General features: G+C 39.8%; 1 long non-coding RNA gene across 1 annotated transcript; it reads right to left on the reverse strand.

The window, feature by feature from the left end:
* Positions 1-245: 245 nt before the first annotated feature.
* Positions 246-5,193, reverse strand: LOC115656546. The gene is made up of 3 exons (XR_004001692.1): positions 5,181-5,193; positions 547-554; positions 246-331 (listed from the first exon to the last, which is right to left on the reverse strand). It is a non-coding gene; the product is annotated as an uncharacterized LOC115656546 (long non-coding RNA).
* Between the last annotated feature and the right edge of the window lie 13,412 nt (positions 5,194-18,605).

An 18,605-nucleotide genomic window follows, 5' to 3' on the forward strand; every position in this document is an offset into this window, starting at 1 on the left:
GTCTCTTTTCCAAGCGGAAAAGCCCCAGTCTTATTAATCTCTCCTCACACAGAAGCCATTCCATACCTCTAATCATTTTTTTTTGCACTTTTCTGAATCTTTTCCAATTCCAGTTTATTGGAATAAAAAGCATTAGCGAAGACAGTACAAGCTAAAATTTCATACAATGAATTATTTATACTGCTCTACATAGCGTACACTGAAATGTAAGTACAATATGTACATTCTAATTGATTTTATAATTATATGGTCAAAATGAGAAAGTCGGCAATTTTTCAGTAATAGTGTGCTGGGACAGTTTCGTATTTTTATGTCCAATTTTGAAAGCAAGCTGTTTAAGTAAGGCACAATTTGGGGTACGCAATACAAATCAGACTCCTAAGAGGAGTACAGTCGTCTGGAAAGATTGAGAGCCACTGTCTTAGAGGGATTTGGGGGAGGTAGGTGTGACCAAGTTCAGGGTGAGTAAACAGTTAGGAATATTCCTGGCTTTTTAGTTCTAGCTTTGGTTTTCTCTTGTGGGAAAGATGTTAAAATGATGATTACTAATATTTCTTTGGGAGAACAGACTCTCTCTATGCTTGTTCCATTGCAGTAGCAACATGGGATGTCTTGTAATGCGATCTCTGCGCTTCCTGGTCCACACTGTCCCTTTCGCTACCTCTCTTTTCCTTCATTCTTACTCTTATGGATACTTATCCATTATCAGGTACCTGCATCAGTCCATTATATTCACAGTGCGAGACACCTGTCAGTCTGCGTCATCACTGTTGTGCTCAATACTACAGTACGAAGAGCAGCATGTCCTGTCACCCATGGAAAGCAATGGAGTTAGATGGCAGAAGATGTCACTAACTATTCAGATCCACACCCAGATCTGGATCCAAACAGAAAAGGAAACTAAAATCCCAATTCCCACTGGCTTGTTTCTAACGATGCACATGGTCAGTTTCTTCAGGGTTTTCCCCTAATGCTTCCCTTTCTGCTTTGAGGCCAATTTATGAGTCACATGCCACATACAGATTTCCAAGCTACAGCAACAGAATAAGATAATTCAAGACTTTCCTGTTTTGTACAAACGTGCTCAACGCTTAACAGGGCATGTGTGCTCCCTACAGTGGTCCATTCTGAACAGAAGAAGAGGCCTGGAGAAAAAAAGAAATAGGAGAGGAATATTGGGGGAGAGGGGAAGAGGAGGAATATAGAACAAATATGATTAGTTTTATATAATGTAAAAAAATACTGGTGTGTTTTAGTCAGGCTTCTTGATTCCAGTAAAAACGCCTCTAGATCATGCACTTACCTGCCTGGAATTAGCTACTGGACAATATAGAGAGCAGAGGCAGATAATTGAATGAGTGAGGATAAGCAGCATTAGTAACTCCAGACAGAACAGTCTCCAATGGACTAGTTGGCTTTTCCCTCCCATTTTCCTTCTTGATGTATGCTTTATTCAGACTACAGTGAAAATGTGCATGAATGGTTCAGTGGCACAGAAGGAACATTGCCGGTCACATAAAGTTCCTTTTAGCTGATCCTGTAATGCTGTAACTAAGCCAAAAGTACAATTTACTCATGAGTTTAAAAGGAAAAAAGTATTGTCAAATCTATTAACAATATGATCCTCTACTGGAATAAGACCCAGGCTCAACCATATGCACCAAAATAAGGTAAATGCTATTTCCTATGCAAAAAAATCAATCTCCAAAAAAGAGCTTTATGAAAGTTGCCCATGAACTCAGTTTCACAAGCATCTTGCATAGCATCTAGTGGGTAAGTGAAGTGCCAGAATATTTTATAAAATTTCAAGCAGACCTAGTCACAATTTTATTCCTGGCCTTTTTGGAGCTCAGAAGCCTTGCAGCTTGTGAAATTTTCCAAACCTGCCTGGTTTCGCATCAATGAATTCAATATTTCCGTAGTGAAATTCTGGTCCCATTGAAGTCAATTGGAGTTCTGCCATTGACTTCAGTGGGGACAGGATTTCACCCCACATATGAAAGTTGGTCTTCATCCAAACATTTTTTTGTTTTGTGGGAACCTGAAACTGTACCATTTCTGAATGAAAACAGACCCATTTTAGAAGATTTCACAGGCTTTTCAAAAAGTGACTATTTTGTAAATCAGACAAACAAGAAAACCTCTTCTCGCTTTGAGAAGAACTTGTACAGCCCTACTCAGATGAGTTACCCTTCTGTACACTCATGAATAAATGAAAAAGGAAGGGAAAACTAACGCACACAGTAGTAACTAGAGGAGCAAGTGTTCCAATATCCTAGAAAATAATTCCAGGCTAATACAAGGATATTGAAGATAGCTGCTCCTCTCTTTACTACGCTGAGTGCTTATCTTATTTTCTTGTTTAAAAAAAGTGTCATGCTGTTTCATTACAACATAAACAAGGAGACACTTTGATTGAGAAAATAAAATAAGATGTTTCGATCAGTACTAAGTAGCAGTCCTTAATGATTTTAAAAATAAAAATAGAAGATATAATCTATTCCCTTAGCTCATATCATCAGTAGTAGTACATCAATGGGATTATTCAGGAGTACCAGAACTTCTAAGATGGTTGAAGACACTCAGTTAAATATGTCTGACGCATAAAAGGATCACATTATCATTTCATTTCTGAGCCTTAGGTATGGTGTTAAAAGAACATTGACTGAGGTTAGTCTTTCAATTGATGCTTCATAGATTTTAAGGCCAGAAGGGACCATTATGATTATCTTGTCTGACTGCCTTCATAATGTAGACCACAGAATTTTCCCAGTGATTCCTGCATCAAGCCTAACAACCTGTGGTTGAATTAGATTCTAAACTGATAAACGTAACATTTGTGCAGCACATCTCTTCCAGGCCTTATATTCATGGCCTTGCACAACTTCAGCTGAGCATCTCTTTCAGCTCACATCTCTTATGTTCCCTGCATCATTCCCTCTGATCTGCCAGTAAGGCCAGTTTTAACAGTATCTCTTCTCCCACTCCTATTTTTAGAAGAAGGCACAGAGTGCACCTGTGCATAAGATAGCATCCCCATTCTCTTATTCAAATCCATGCTGATCACTCATTTCTTCCACATTACCCATATAAAACATCACCTCTCATGTAACACTGGGGTGGAAAAGAAGGAGAATTAGCTCAGAGTTAATACTTAACTTGGATTTTTTTTAAACTCCATCCCTCCAAATGTCCTGGGGCATCTTCTTATCCCTGGGTCTTTAAGGCTAAACTCTTCAGATAAAGTTGCTTTATTTTTGTGGCTCATACAGTACTGAGCCCATTGTCAGTGTTCAAATAAGTACACTGATTAGACTGTAAGCTCTTTGGGGAACCTTGTGAGTTTATCTACATGACTGGAATATGTTAGGCAATATAAACTCTTATTGGCATGGGGCTGGGATGAATGCATTACGGATGAGATGTTTGCACAGATCACATATTACATAACATGCATATGTTTATACTTATCCAAATTATGACTGGAGCCACTACAGTTACATAGAGCATTTGCTTTTTTATCACTAGCTAAAAAATATGGTTCATATTATTTGGAATGATCATACGAAGTTTAATACTGCTAATAATGTGTCCTTTTTTATAATTCACTTTTGATATGGCGGCCAGAAGTACATGCTACTTAAAGTTACACAGAACGTGTGCCAGATCATACTTCTGTCCATTTACTTACATGGCTTCTATCACTGTAGTATCCAAGCACATTGAAGTATTATCCTATGGCTTGTAGTTCTGGTTAAACAACCATTGTAGTTTTCAAGTGACTCAAGTGACCGTTATCTGTTTTAATGCAACTTTCTACCCTCCTATTTACTCCTATCAGGCCATCATTCTGTTTTGGCTCCACTTTATAATAGATTGTCTGCTAACTGTACAGAGAGCAAACTTTGTTCTAGCTGTGTTTCATAATTGCGTAACTCGCTCCAGAGTCAATGCAATGATGAAAACAGATATTTAAAATTAGGTCAAATGTTTTTGAGCAAGATCATGGCATTTTATGTACAGATTTGGAGTTTTTCCCCACAAATTTAAATCACTTAGTAATCAAATGCTGAAGAGATTTCCTACAATTACATTATAAAAAGTAGTGACCAAAATTTAAAAAAATTGGGTGCCTAAGATTAGGCACCTTGTGATGAGGTGTTAAACTCATACCAGAAAGGAAGGGTTAAAGCAGCTGAGGGAAGCTGTACAGGGAGCAGCCAGTCTGAGCCCAGAGGACTCATGTAAAAGGGAGTTGCAGGGCAGAGCAAGGTCAGCTGCTGCAGGGAGCTCATGGAAAGAGAACTGTGTTCCTAGCAAGCTGTAGGCAGGTAGCATCTTGGACAGAGGAGTTGCTGGCAGGGATCTGGGGAATAAGAAGGAGCTCCTGGCTGGCTACTGGGACTTGTGGGAAGGAGGGTCTGAGAAGAGGTGAAGAAGGTGCCGGGGCCACAGGGAAGTGGCCCAGGGAACTGAAGCAGCACTGGCAGAGAATTTAAGGAGAAGCAGAAGGAAGCTGCTATCCAGAGGGTCACTGGGCCAGAACCCAGAGTAGTGGATGGGCCCAGGTCCCCCTGCCCACTAGGGAAGTGACAGAACTGGACTGAGATATCTATCTTCTCTCACACACACACTTCCTGGAAGGGGGGCAAATGTGGGTGGTGACACCAGAGGCTGAGTCATGAAGAGGATGCTGAGGTTCCTGGACTGAGGCAGGTCTGCAGGCCGAGAAGATGGTGGGAGAGGGTGTTCCAGCTGAGAGAGCTAATCCCCGAGACAGCCAGCAGAAGGTGCTGTTCTGGTGAGTGAATCCTGTGACACAACGAAATCCATATTGAGTCACCTAAATAGCTTGGTTTTTAAGAGGCTATCAGGTAACTAGTAATACCTAGCTCTTATATTGCACTTTTCATCTGTAGATCTCACCGTTCTTTACAGAGGGAGTCAGTATCATTATCTCCATTTTACAGAGTGGAAAAGAGAGGTACAGGGACATGAAGTAACAATTTAATTGTCCAACCTTAGGCACGGAAGTTTGAAAATGTTGGCCAATATGTTTACTTCACAGTACAATTGGAGTGCTGAAGACACATGGTAGGCAATACGCCATGGGTACTGTATCAACTGCATTCTGTTTTAATAACCATGAGCTTGATGCCTCTCCCAACCTAAATGGTGACAAGAGAGATGAAAAAGTAGGTAGAAAAGAGCTGGAAGCATATTTAGAAGGAAGGAACATGCTCCTCCAGCCACGTGGAGGCTCATCTGAATGGTTGAAGCTCCATAGGCATATGGTCATGCATTGATACGTTAAGGCAGATTGCACTGGGGAACAGCTGTTCTAGGTGGTGTTCTTCCATTTCAACAGGAAACCCACATGGAAATTGATGCTGCTTCAAGCAATATTAACCCTGTTGTTTGAGCCTCTCACACACGTGGAGGTTAATGTCCATTTATCCTTTTCTGTAGAGACTGTCCAGTTTGACCGATGTACATAGCAGAGAGGCATTGCTGGCATATGATGGCGTATATTATATTGGTGGATGTGCAGGTGAATGAACCTGTGATGGTGTGGCCAACTCTACCCACATATCTACACCAGCGATACCATCACAGGACCTAACCAGATCAGCCACACCATCACCAGTTCATTCACCTGCACGTCCACCAATGTAATATATGCCATCATATGCCAGCAATGCCCCTCTGCTATGTACATTGGCCAAACTGGACAGTCTCTACGGAAAAGGATAAATGGACACAAATCAGATATTAGGAATGGCGATATACAAAAACCTGTAGGAGAACACTTCAGCCTCCCTGGCTTAGCAGACCTTAAGGTGGCCTCCCTGGCTTAGCAGACCTTAAGGTGGCCATTCTGCAGCAATAAAACTTCAGGACCAGACTTCAAAGAGAAACTGCTGAGCTTCAGTTCGTCTGCAAATTTGACACCATCAGCTCAGGATTAAACAAAGACTGTGAATGGCTTGCCAACTACAGAACCAGTTTCTCTTCCCTTGGTTTTCACACCTCAACTGCTAGAACAGGGCCTCATCCTCCCTGATTGAACCAACCTCATTATCTCTAGCTTGCTTGCATATATATACCTGCCCCAGGAAATTTCCACTACATGCATCTGACGAAGTGGGTATTCACCCACGAAAGCTCATGCTCCAAAGTATCTGTTAGTCTATAAGGTGCCACAGAATTCTTTGCTGCTTATACATCTTATGGTAGCCTTCTGGACGATTTTGTCCTGTTGCTTCATTAGATAATGCTTTATTAAAAAATTACTTCAAATAAGCTTTAATATCTATTTAAATTGTGACGCTAACAGTGTACTGGAGAGCAGAACTTTAAGAGGCAACTTTAAGATTCAGCAACATTATACAGTTTGATCTCATTTATTCTATGGTGTGAGTAGGTAGATGGCCAAGATTTTCAGAGGGGACAAGTGATTTTAGGTGCCCATCTTGAAAGGGCAAGCATGTGTCACTTTCTGAAAATCTGACCACTTTGTGGTATCTCAGGTTGGGCATCCAAATATTGAGGCATTTAAAAAAGATCACTAGGAACTAGTCATTTTGGAAATTTTGGCTACATATAAATAGATCCTAGAAAGAGGATACTTGTATAGCTCCAGAAGAGTGTTCTAATCAAACAAGATATAGCAATGTTTATGAAAGAGGTGACAAAAAAAAGCCACTAATGTAAGTGTTCACCGAAAGTGTCCCTATTCATTGTTAATTTTAGTAGTCTCATTTTTAAGTCACTACTTTATTAATATCCTTGTGTATATTAGAGAGACCTCTTTCCACTTGACTTCAAGATCTCAGCTCAACTTCAGATTTTGTCACTCAGGTATTTTTATTTTACATACAGCAAAGCTACTCCAAGTTGATCAGACTCAAGCACAGGGAGAGGATGCAGGGTATATAAATCCAAAGAGTTGCACAAACCCTCTTCCTGTGTGTGTGTGCGCACACACACACACACACACACACTTATACATTGCATTACACATTTTGTGACTGCTTCCTACAAAGTAACTAAGCTAATCTCTGTACAGCATGCTCTGTCTATGCATGACTTACTTTTTACCTCATTTTACATTTCAGGCTTATCTTTTCCATTGTAAATGGTTCTTGGGGTTCCCCCCTACCCTTATCTTGGCAAGTTCAGACAGTGTGTCTCATAGTTTACCTGAGCCATTTGCCTCTCCTAGTTAGCACAGATATTGTATTTCCAGGCTGCTGATCTATTTACCTCCCTAATCCTGTCTGTCTCCCAAGAAATAAGTCCACCCCCACCCCATGTTGAATTACTTGAGTCAAGCCAGGCATACAGTGTAGCACATCACCAGTGTGCTGGATGCTTCAGAGATAGCCTCATAGCTGCCCTAAAGAGCTGGCAGTTTAATGTCCTGAAACTGAATCTGCATGAACATCCCTAAGCTCATATGGAGCCCCATTTACTTCACTGGGGGTTCATCCAAGTAGAGCCAGTTGCAGAATCAGGGCTTAAATAGGAGAGCTCCTTATCTTAGCCTGCTAAGCTGAAAGTAGCAGTTACATTAACACACTAAAATAAAAACCCGCAGCACATCACAGGTATTTCCTCTCATCACTTTCTTTAAGTAGACCTCTCTTCCCCTCCCCGCCCTCCCACTTTCTGACATGTTATATCAATGGTGTTGAATACTAATGAGGAAATGAAAACATGGGTACAAACCCAATCAGAGAGGCTGGAACAATTTTTACAGTGGAGTTGCTGAGAGCCATTGAACCAAACTGTAAACCCTGTATATAATGGAAACCACTTTGAGCCAGGGGGTGCAGCAGCACCCTTAGTTCCAGCACCTATGAACTCAACCTTTCATTTTTGAATAATCAAGTCAGATATCACATTCCCAACCAGAGAGGAAGCATTATCTGGTGGATAAAAGCGAGGGACACAGACACAGGAGTCATAGGTGCTATTGCTGGCTTGGACTTGCTGTGGGATGCTGGGCATGTCACTTCAAAAGAAGTTGGAAGGCTTAAATGCATTATTTGTAAGTCAGTTTGAGATTCTTCAATGAAAGATACTAGAGAATTGCAAATATTCCTGACTTCTGCTTTGTTCTTAAGTACTAAGAGAATCAGGCTACCAGTGGGTATTTTGGCGATACTAATTGGCACCCTAATTAATGCCAACTACATTCTGCCCACTGATAATTCTACCAACACTTACCTGTGGTTTTCTTCTGTTTTGCCACTTGTCATTCCACTTGCTCCTGTCTCACTGTGTGTGGAAGAGCCGGAGGTGGAGGGGAGAGAGGGAGGGGAAATCAACTATCAACCACAACTAATGAAAGTAACTTCAAGATGTTTATTTCAGGCAGGGAATTCTGAACCAAAGATGTTTAAATGGGAGCAAAATAGCCTAAAACTTGTTCCCATGCATCCTATTTAAGTAAAAATACAATAATAATAAATGTCTATTACTGCAATTTAAAAGTTTGCAGAAAGCCAGGGAAATGCTATTGAGTTAATTCAATTACTAGAAACGCTACAGGAAAACATGTATTGACTGATCCTCATAATGAGTTTACCTACAGACTTCCTCATTACCTTCACATTACAAAAGAGATTTAATGTTGAAAATAAAATTAGTTTCAGGAACTTTTGATACCTGGCACCATAACTTAGTGGAGAGGTATACAACAAAATGTCCATTTAGGTGTCACAAGAACAAATGGAAGAACAAACATTGGGTTTTGCCCTTTGATTTAAACTTACTTAAACTCTTTTACAAAGAAAAAGTTCAGTACTTCCCTATGGGAAGTGATAATGAAAGTCTACTTTTTGTTGATTTATTTATTAGTCTAATTATTCTTGGCACTGAAGAAAATGTAATATGCATAGCCATGAGTTATTACCAGCTACTTATTCATCCATCACTTGTCAGCAGCAGCATTATATAACAGAAGCTGAAGTTGGAACTAAGTTAAATAAACCTTCTGTCACATCAAGTCAAAAAATAAGAGAAACCCCATGCCCTGAAAAGTTTCAGAAGACACCAGTATTTTCAGCTGGCTCACATGCTAACACTAAAGTTAGACATAGACACATACACATACAGCCAGGCCACGTATTTTGAGATATAAAATAACAGCTCATCCAGTTTTTATATTAACAACAGAATATTTTTTAAAAAGTTAAAAATTCAGAGAAAGCCAAATTAGAGATGACAACAGTATTTTGAAACAGTCATACAAAGAACAAAACTGTAGTGAAAATGTTAAATGTGGGAATACTTATTATAAATATTACCCAAAATGCCTGTTTAAGTATAATATAGAACATATTCTATACCATATAATACCATAATAAGAGGATCTAAAATTAGTCTTACAGACAACAGGCTTTTGAAAAAGTTATATACACCACAACTGCCTCTGAAAACACAACCATAACCCCTCCTTGGTTTGTTGATGGTAGAGTATTATATTTCTGCTGCTCTGTGGTCCTCTGTGAAACCTTAACTTGAGTAACTGCCTTTTCCCCCCTCTATACTGCAGGCAAATGATTCCATTATATTGTGTATATAATCAGTGCTGATGGGTCTAAAGCCAACTTGTCTGGAAATCAATGGAGAGATCCGCACTGAAGTTGGACCTTGCTCATGATGCATTGATGTCCTTACTAGTCACATGATCTCAAATAGTCAGTGAGGAGATGGATGCAGTGTAGCTGTAGCCATGTCAATCCCAGGATATTAGAGAGATAAGGTGGGTGAGGTAATAGCTTGTATTGGACCAACTTATATTGATGAGATAAAAGCTTTCAAGCTCTTCTGCAGGTCTGGGAAAAGAACCCCCAGTGTCACAGCAAAATGAAAGGCAGAACAGATTGTTTAGCATATGTAGTTAGCATAATAAGAGTCCTACTACCATAGGTCAGTGGATGGATGAGGTTCTGTGCCTGCAATGTGCTACTCCTGGGGCAATTCTGTGCCAAACAATTAAACTCTGCAACAAAATGAATTCTGTGCAGGCCAGGTAGGGATTGTTAAAGAGCTTCACCTATGCAGACCCTGACTGACCCCTAGCTTCTCCATTCAGTTAGGCACATCTGCCCATCCCCATGTGTCCATGCACCCTCTGTCCACATGTTCCTCCACCCCCAGACACCCCCTCCCCTGTCCCTATGTGGCCCTGTACCTCCACTCCCATTCAGCCCCTGCCTCAGTCTGTCCTCCCCAACTAGCCCTTATGAGCCTCTGTCTGACCCCCGCAGCAGCCCCATGCTGTCTGTCTGTCTCCCCATATCCTGTTTCCTGACTTGGCCCAATAGGTGCTATGAAGAAGGCAGGCTCTCTCTCTTCCCTAGCTGGCTGGGAGCTGCTGCTCTGTTCCATTGCCATAGCACCATTTGGTGGGCAAAGTTCAGAACTCTAGCAACTTTCCAGCAGAAGCTTTTTTCTGCAAAAAAAAAAAAAAAAAAAATTAAAAATGTGCACATCTCATCAATTATGTGTGCACGTAGTGATGCAGAATTCTCCCAGGAGTAATGTGCAGGAGGTCAGACTAGATGATCATGATGGTCCCTTCTAGGGTGATCAGACAGCAAATGTGAAAAATCAGGACAGGGGGTGGGGGGGTGACAGGAGTCTATATAAGAAAAAGACCCTAAAATCAGGACTCTCCCTATAAAATAGGGACATCTGGTCACCCTAGTCCCTTCTGACCTTAAAGTCGATGAGGAAGTGTCAGATTGCCAGTTTGTCCTCTCTGATTTCAATTCTGCCTTCAGAGAGATGGTGGCATCTCAGTAACTTCTGAGGGCAGAATTAGGCCCAAACTCTCTCAATAGCAAGCAACTATTGCACTGGCTTAAAGCTGATTACTTGCTGCAGAAAAATACAAAATAGTTTTCAATGATGTTGTATGTCTATGGTCTCCAGTGGTGGAATGACTATAATAGGTGACTTCCTCCTCATCCTGGAGTCATTGTACAGAATTCTTTAAGATAGGGAAAATATTCTCAATTAGGGTTTGTTTCAGAGGGAGCACATTAAAGGAAGAAGTGAGAACAGGTTTGGCTATGCCCCTGTAGAACACATCCTTGACATTCTGTCCTGAAGGATATTTTGTTAGAGACTTCTGGTCAATTATACAAATTTTGTATGTTACATTGGTACATTAAGTATTGTCTAGTCCCTAAAGTGGAATTATACGTACAAAATTATGGCAGCAGTTTTCTATTAGAATCTGATAAAAAGCTCACTGAAGTCAACAGGTGTCTTTCCTTTTACTATGCCAATTATATTGAAATACGATTTGTACTGGACATTTTATATAAATAAGATTAAAGGCCTCATTCATCAACCACTTATCTGGATTTATGTACAACTGAAGTTATACTGTGTGAACAGGATATTGTTTAATCAAAAAAAATCACATGCACTAAGAGAGGGACATTTCCAGTTTGTTTTTTTAATTAAAATAAGGGCCTGATCTCTGAATCTGTTCCCAATTAGATTCTGCTTGGCCCCAGTACATTTTTAAAAGGGAGCATCACATGATCTACAGAAGATGACATTCCAGGGCAGAGGTTCTCAAACTGGGGGCTGGGACTCCTCAGGAGGTCAAGGTTATTACATGGAGGGTCATGAGCTGTCAGCCTCCACCCCAAACCCTGCTTTGCATCCAGCATTTATAATAGTGTTAAATATATTTTTAAAAGTCTTTTTAATTTATAAGGGGGGAGGGGTCACACTCAGAGGCTTCCTATTTGAAAGGTGTCCCCAATACAAAAGTTTGAGAACCACTGTTCCAGGGTATTAGCCTTATCCTGCTACATAAACTCATCAGTTAACCAAAACATTCTAGAGGAAAGCTATTAATTATAATTAGTATTCAGAAACTTCTATGCATGCTCTTTTGTGCCTCTCTCGAATCTACGGTCAAGTATCTACACAAAATATTTATAATCTTGTTCAGTGTAGTTATGGCAGAATAAAAATTCAAGCCTGAGTTTCAATGAAGTAAGATTATCCTGCAAAAAACAAAAACAGAGGAACACATTTACATATATAGCTAGCCATAGCAATTTACACAAAAAGGCATGACCTGCCCTATAGTGTCTTTGCTACTAACGAGCAAAAAATAGGGTAAGAAAAGCAAGAAAGTCCATTGAGCTTGAATGGATGAACTGGACTTGCCAGTGCATCTATCTCCCTCTCATTAGAGGTGTGCAGATAAAGGAAGAAGGAGACACGCATCAGGGCCCCAGTGGTGCCCTGGGTGATCGCTACTTCCCACCACCCAACGCAGATGTAATGAGGTTGAGCAGTGTCCGTATAAGAGAAACTAAAACTACTGATTATTCCTCAAAAAAGGCTTTTAATGTCTTTGGACTATAAAAGCAACACAGACAAAATAAGAAAAGCAGAATTAAAGACCAGCACTAAATAAGAATTAATATTAATAAATGGCAAATTATACTGAAGGCAAGCATAAGTACATGTAATATTATGAATCAGGTACTTATTACTATTTTTAACACTGCAGTATTGATATAACCTGAAGTCAAATTAACCCAACACTACTATTCTTAATACTGTAGTGTCAACACAACTTGAGATCAAATCTGCTCAAGCAACCCAGACTCCTTTACTCTGTAACCTTATCCTGCATTCATCCGAAAAATGTGTTACCCTTCAGTCGTCCGTTTTCTGCACTGGCCAGGTACAGACGGTCGCAAAGTGCACGTCCCTTCAGTTCGGGGATGTGGGTCAAGTTTCCGTTATGACCAAAACACACACACAGTCCCATGCCTTCGTTCTTTTTATCTTCTCTGCCAGCCGTGTTCCAAAACAGACCTACCAATCAGGGTAAGCCAAATTCTTATTGTGGTTTGTGCTGTCGCTTTTAGTGTATAATTTATGTTTACATATCTCTTTGTAGCCAATTATCTAAACCACATTAACCATATTTAAAACAAGTTGTGCCCGGGGGGGGGTACAACTTATCTCACTTTATAGGGGTCAGCATAATATGTTATCTGGTTGCAGCGCTTTTTGACAACAAGTCTGTTTCCTTTTGCAAAGATTGCTTTTTAAAGCTAATTTTACAAGACTCGCTTTGTGAAGCTTCTGGAAGATTTAGGCCTAAAACTGACAATACTATTGTTCATTTCAAGCTTGACAATACTCTTGTTCAAATTATTCACAAGAGGAATTCTCGTTCAGGGGTTTCTCAGAGTATGTGTGTGGGTAAAGTCATTCTTTTTTTCTGAGGAACAGCAGACATGCTTGTCCTTTCTCTACTAGATACAAGTTATAAATTAGAAACATGAGGAAAGTCAAATCTATAGACAACCACAATGATTAACATGGTATCTGTAAACGAGCTCTTTTTTAAGCTCAATTGCCATTTGTCTGCCTTTTCTTTCAAACTGGAAACTTGTTGATACCATAAACCATGTTTTAAAATGGCCAGTCTTATATATGAAAGAAGTCTAAAGACCTTGAGCACCCTGTCCAACAGCCACTCAGATATGATGGAAGACATATGTCCCGCCTCCCAATATGCTTCTTCTAGGTGGCAATCAAGCACTTAAACATCTGTAATATGACTGGGGATACAGTTTTACCTTTAATAGCCTTAAGAACACAATTTAGGTACAGATGGGGACCTAGTGGGATTTTCAAAAACATCAGGACAAATTAGGCACTGAACTAATCCCACTGAAATCAGTTGTGCTTTTGAATACCCAAGTTACCTATCTGCATCCATAGGCACCTTTGAAAATCTGGGTCTCAGTTAAAAGGATAAGTGCTAGAGGATAACTAACTGCATACATTGGTCATTTTTCAGACCACCACTAAACAGAGTGTATTTTAGGAATTGTTTTATATCAAGATTAATTTAACCTACAGAGGTTTAGTTAAAAGAATCTCATCTGCAGACATTACCAAAAGGGACATACTTGAATGATTAATTAAGGGTTCAGCCTCTTCCTCTTTGGATGGTGAGTAAGATGCCTGAGGGTACATGTGCTAGTACAATACTATGCCATAACTGTATGCCCCAGGCCATCAATATTTTATTTTGTACAGTTTGCTTTGATTCCAAAGTAAAATGAAGATTAAGTTACACTGTAAATGTTTTTACTACTTTAAAACCAAACTAAGGGTAAAATCCTTCTGGGACCCACTTGTGGGATGTTACCTATGATAGTCTGATCTTCCTAAAATGTCCAGATCTCTCATTACTGCCACTGAAGATTTTTACATACGTAGGAAAAGCAGAATAGCAGAGGTAAGCTTGGGGAGTGGAGAATTTTGCTCTAAAAATGTTGTTTAAAAATAAGGTGATCAGTTAAATAACTGATCGCCTCAAAGAATAGAGCACCTAAGGCTGAAGAATCAAAGTGCGGCTCTAATCCTGAAAATTTTTGCTACCAGCCAGAATACTTACTACCCTGAGTAGTCCCATTGATTTCACTGACACTTGAAGACACTAAACATTATGATGCCTGGATTTTCCAAGATCAGCTCTTTAGTTGTCATGAACTGGGTTATCAGTTATGGAACAGAGATTGAAGTTCTGCCACGGAAAAACTCCAAGACAAAGGGGACACATAATAAGGTGCAAAAGAATGGAATTTAATATTAGCTTAAATATTAAGATCTATTAGAGCGTACCGTATCATACAACAGGGCTAGGCAACCTATGGCACGTGTGCCGAAGGTGGCACGCGAGCTGATTTTCAGTGGCACTCACACTGCCCAGGCCTGGCCACAGGTCCAGAGGGCTCTGCATTTTAATTGAGTTTTAAATGAAGCTTCTTAAACATTTTAAAAACCTTATTTACTTTACATACAACAATAGTTTAGTTATACATTGTAGACTTATAGAAAGTGACCTTCTAAAAATGTTAAAAGTATTACCAGCACACAAAACCTAGAGTGAATAAATGAAGACTCGGCACACCACTTCTGAAAGGTTGCTGACCCCTGTCATACAGTAACTTTGATTTCCTTGGAACAAAGAACACACAATATTTTGCAACTTCAAATTTTACAGACCACAGGGCTCTCCAATTTGTAATCTATTAGTTGTAGTGGTGTGTCTATCTTCTGTAGTCAAACCATTAGAAGGCAGTCATGCGTGGGCACATTTAACACATTCACTATAAGGCAGTAGCAAGAATACACACACACACAGGGCCCAATCTGAAGGTGCACAGCACAATACAGGATCAGGCCCATACAGCTCAATCCTGCCTCCATTTAAATCAGTGGCCAAATTCTCACTGAGGATTTGACCATTACAGCTACCACCACTTCTGGTTTTATGTTGTGCAAGACTTTTTTTTTTTAAAAGTTATTTTAAATGGAGGACTGGGAATAAAGTTTCCTATGTGTTGTGAAATACCAAGCTTAGGCAGGAATTCAATGAATAAGGAAACTTCAGTACTAGTTTAAAAAGTCAAAACAAAGGGTAACTGAAACATATAAATGTCACAATCAATTATTTAACTCCAGGCACGATAAATGTGTAGCATGATAAATACACTTTAACTTCTCCCCAATTCCTCAAATAGAAAAACAAAACCCCAAGCACAGTAATTGGTTTACACGGACCAAGAAAACAACAGTAACCTTATTCAGTTGGTGTTAAGTGAAATCCAAGCCAGAGAACACAAAATAAAGTTCATAGCCCTAGGTTTTAAGGCCAGAAAGGACCCTACCCTTGTGATTTAATCTGTCCGTCTGCATATTAGGTCACAGAACCTCATCCAGTCATTTCTGCATTAAGACCAGAACTTCTGTTTGAGCTAGAGCATCTCTCTCAGAACAATGTCCAGTCCTGATTTAATGACTTCATGTGATGGAGAATCCACCATTTATGCTTAGCATTTTTAACTTCACATCTGACTCAGTTCATCTAATTGTAACCATTCCCCAGGAAAACAGGTCGTTGAGTAGTTGCAATAAATATAATAAAACCTTAGTAGTTCATACTAATGACCAGGAGACTCACTGCAAATGAGTGAATTAGTAAATGAACAGCCAACAAAATGAAGGCTTCTGCACCACAAAATGGACTTGGATCACTGTAGTTTCAGTTCACTTATTTGTGAAAATATCACACAGAACCTTAGAGTACAAAACAATTAAATTCTTACTTTTCAGACTTCACTCTACTTAATCTTGGTGTGAAGATTATGGGGAAAGAGTGTGGATTAGCAAGATTCTATTGTACATAAAGTAGCACTACCAGCTCCACCTAGCATCAAAAAACAACACAGACTGTATAAAGGGGCAATGAGCCCTAGTGCTCAGCTCTCTCATGTTCTCCTCAGAAATGTTCTGTTGGAACCAATAATCCCTTCCTCTTTCCTAATCATTTTACCCTCCTAGGTTCACAGATGGCCTAACAATGTGAACACTGAAGGCAAGCAAGCAGGAGAGACATCTACGTCCACAAAGCGAGGACTGATGGCCCTTATAGAATGAAATAGCAGGGAATGGTCAAACAGTCTATGTGAAACTAACCATTGGGCTCAGGTAGATTTCAAGAGTTTTACCTGGTGTCCAGAACATTCATGGAAATCTAGATTCCAAAAATAGCAGTAATAGCTCCAGAAGAAGTTTTGACTGTGAGAAATAAGGAGCTACAGGTGATTCTGGGATGGAGTCAGGACAAGAGAAGAGGCACAAGGAAGAAAATCTATGCATGACCAAGAGAACTGCTGCACGTACAGTTTCAGGTAGAGGTCAGCTACTAGATGGGACTAAGGATAGCAGAATAAGCACCATGATGGTGTCCTAAAAGTCTAGGGCCCAGATTTTTAAAGGTGTTGAGGCATTTGCTGTGCTCAGCATTGCAAACTCTAAGTGTCATTTTCAAAAGGGATCTAGGCATTTAGGTGCCAAAAGTCCATTGACTAAGTGCCTACATCCCTTTTGAGAATGAGATTTAAGCTCCGAAATCTGTTAGGCATTAAACACAGAATGCAGTAATGCTTAAATACCTTTAAAAATTTGGTCCTAGGTCCCTTTATAGCTGTATTGAGCTCTCTAAGGGAGTAGGTGGAGATTAATCTGGGCACTTACCAGTCCAGGAGAACAAAATAGAACTCCACTGCTATTGCATTGAATCAAACAGAGAAGTATTGAAATTTCAGTAGAGGAATCAGGCTGGAGTCTATGGTACCTGAAAGCCAACTATAAGTAGGACAAGGGACTACAAACTGCATGATATACGGTGAAGTAGCTAGAACCTTAAGCAGAATGAAGCCAAAAAGAAGAGAGATGCATTTTCAACTTGCCAGATCAGACTCAGTAGGGGGCAGCAAGGGATGGCTGGCCTAGAGTTCCAGAGCATTATGAACCTACATTTGGTGAAAGGAATTCTTTGCCCCAGAGTGTAAATGCCATTTAATAACACTGAACTTCTGTAGTAAAGACACTTCCTTTCTTTAGGTCAAATGAGAAGTTAAGAGTACAGGATTGCAGCTAAAATACACCAGCCTTCCAAGCAAGCTGCTTTGCAGTCTAGGAGACTGTAACTAGCAATAGCTGTGTTATCTAAGCAAAGAGGATGTTTTCTAGGTAGTACTTTAACTGTATATATAGATTGAAAGGGTATTTTTCCACTGCTATTCTGCCCTAGTAATAAACTGCTTTTCTGTTGAAATAGTGGAGTCACTATTGTTTTCTCTTCCACTCTACTACTAACATATCCTAACATCCTTGTGGGACTAGAATATCTGATTTCCAGCAGGCTCACATTTGCCCTCAAAATCCTTTCTTTCTGCTTTCCCAATTACCCTACTCTATGGCTTAAAACAAACTTCATCAGAAAGGTAAAAGCAACCAGACACACAAACTATGGAATAAAATCACCATCAAATACTTCCTTCTATGCCTAATTGGTCCTTAAGTTCCAGCATAGCCACAATTCACCAGTCACCACTTCTTTTCATATTTGATCAAGAGGCACTATTTCCATCACCCACCCCCATTAAGCACCTGTTGTATTTTAAGAGCCATTTAAATTAATCAACTAATTGCTAGCACCTTGTGCACCCAGCTTAACAGTCTTTTCATGCAGTATCACAGATCAAAAACAATTACAACAGAGCCAACAATGCCACATGTTAAAATCATTGTGTGTAAACAATTAAGGTCAAGTATCAGAGGGGTAGCCGTGTTAGTCTGGAACTGTAAAAGCAGCAAAGAATCCTGTGGCACCTTATAGACTAACAGACGTTTTGGAGCATGAGACGTTTTTTCACCCACGAAAGCTCATGCTCCAAAACGTCTGTTAGTCTATAAGGTGCCACAGGATTCTTTGCTGCAATTAATTTCAGTTTTCTAGGAATTATTATAAAGCTTTGCATGATTTTTAGTTTAATAAAAAAATAACAGTATGTGGCTGACTCTAGTATGTTTGTTTTTGATTGTTTGCTTAACTTCTGAGTGTGAATTTACTCTCTTCAGTTTAATTTAGGTCAATTGGGAACAGGTTTAAGCTAAACTGCACTAAACCACTGAAACTGAAATGAGAGTATCACATGGATTTGCATTGGTTTAATCATCTCAGC

This window comes from Gopherus evgoodei, chromosome 8, assembly GCF_007399415.2.
Source record: "Gopherus evgoodei ecotype Sinaloan lineage chromosome 8, rGopEvg1_v1.p, whole genome shotgun sequence".
NCBI classification, from domain to species: Eukaryota; Metazoa; Chordata; order Testudines; family Testudinidae; genus Gopherus; species Gopherus evgoodei.